Genomic DNA, 2,209 nt, shown 5'->3' on the forward strand with positions numbered 1-2,209 from the left:
TTTATACGAAAAAGCCTAATCAACACGCGAGAAGCCAAAATAGCAGTAATTTTGTAAAAGTCGACGTAAATAAATCTAGATACGATTACATTACGAAAAACAGCGAGGCTTAATAGAAGTAATGCCTGAATCCTTAGTAGGACCAATTTCTTATCTCCCATCCTACTGTTAAAAATATACATTAAATGAAGTAATGTCCAAAACGTAAATGGTTGCATCCATTTCCTGGACCGACTTCTTACCCCCACCCCAGACCCCACTGTTTAAAATATTCATTAAATGAAGTAATGTTTAATACGTAAACGGTTTCACCTATTTCCGGGACTGATTTCATATCCCTTAATATATAATAAATTGAAATAAAGTAATGTTTAAATTGCAAACGATTTAAGTAATTTCCGGGACTGACTTTCTATCCCCCACCCCACTATTTAAAATATACTTGGAATAAAGTAATGTTTAAATCATAAACTGTTTCAGCAGCTTTTCGAAATTAATACATAAAAACATTAACACGGTTAAGGATTAGGCAACCATTGCTTCAACATGAATTTCTGAGTGTAGTATCAGTCCCAGCATTCCAGTGACTTAAATCCCCCCCTTTTTTTGGTCTTGGTTAATACAGGAAAAATCCTTCATTACTGATACAAATTTATTTTTGTTACTGATCAGAGTACCCCTTTTGGGGAGCTGGTTTCCCCAAAAATTTTTAACCGACCTCATGTCCAACTCCATCTTTGTGGGGAGGCAAGTAAACATACAAAAAAAAAAAAAAAAAAAAAAAATCAGAAGGGACATTTTCCAGGGCATCTTATAATTAATCAGAAGAGACATTTCCAGTGCATTTTATAATTTACTAAAAAGGACATTTCCAGGGCATTTTGTAATTAAACCAGAAATTACTTTCCCCACTTACTTTTGTAATATTAAAACTTTGTTACATTAAACGTAGAACCTATTCACAATGCTTCCCTACGGGACAGATTTAGACACCAGGGGCGTTTTTAACCTGGGAAAACATTGCCTTAGTCGCAAAGGATTTCTCCCCCATTAAGAGAGAAGAAATTGAAATGTAGCATCGGAAAAACAGATACTACACTTTGATCTTAGCCAAAAGGCCAAGAAAGACAAATAATTTTTATTACCTTTGCCTAAACAGCGACACCATTTTTTTTTTTTAATTTAATAATAATAAATAACAAAAATGACAATTAACATCACAAAAAATAAAGAAATAAAAAATTATAACTTATAAATAAATTATAGTAATTTTAAGTTCACTAAATATCGTATCTGGGCGAAGTAACTTTTACTTTCCTAAGCAAAAGAAAAAAAAGAAAAGAAAAAAAAACCAGATCAGAAATGAGTCGGTAAAACTTAAAATAAATTATTTCTAATTTCTTAACTGTATTCTTTTAAAATGATATTATTAATAATGACCAAATATATCGAGTACCCTTTTTTTCAGGTAAAAAAGGAGAAAAGCACGTAATGAACATACGAATTAGAAATGTCTTAATAAAAAGTACAGTTCCTATAATCTGCGTTCGTTTCAGTGTCCCAAATTATTTTCTTTTGGAAAAAAATAATAAATAAAAATAAATAAATAAATTACCTTTAGTCAACGAGAGTTATTTCCCATGCATCAATGACGCACGCTCTAAGCGCCCCGCAAGTTGTAAATATGAGTTACTTCCCTTGCAACGCAGGTTAAAAGATATGGCTAAAATATTCAAACATTGGACTTGACACATGAAAACAAATATTTAGAGTTCGCCAAAGAGGAGTTACTTTATGTTGTCTTATTTTGTTATGAAAAGGTTAAAACATGGCTTCGGTCTAATGAGTCCAATGGGTCGAAAGGTTATTAAGTATAAACTGCTTAAATCCAACAAAAAATCCCAGAAAAATATGTTTACTATCTTTTAAATACAGATGATTCAAAAACCAGACAAATAGATTGAACAAATAGATACAACAGAACGAAGAAACAATTAAATAACATTTGACCGCACAGTTAATGATTAGAGCTATTACGACAGCATATTCTTTTCGTTGTTTTGACTCTCGAGTGTGTATCCGTTGATATCTTATATGCTTTTATATAGAGTGATGTATGTGGTTCTCAGTTGATTAACTGCGTACATGTCGAATATATACTCGAGAGTCAAAACAATGACAAGAATATGCTGTTGTCAGAGTCCTATAA

At 31.7% G+C, this 2,209-nt stretch overlaps 1 pseudogene; it reads right to left on the minus strand.

Annotated features, from left to right (window-relative positions):
* Nucleotides 1-1,033: 1,033 nt before the first annotated feature.
* Nucleotides 1,034-1,131, minus strand: LOC145292529 (U2 spliceosomal RNA; annotated as a pseudogene).
* Nucleotides 1,132-2,209: the final 1,078 nt, after the last annotated feature.

Source organism: Euprymna scolopes, chromosome 13 (genome assembly GCF_053919585.1).
Source record: "Euprymna scolopes isolate OS-2025 chromosome 13, ASM5391958v1, whole genome shotgun sequence".
Taxonomy (NCBI): Eukaryota; Metazoa; Mollusca; class Cephalopoda; order Sepiida; family Sepiolidae; genus Euprymna; species Euprymna scolopes.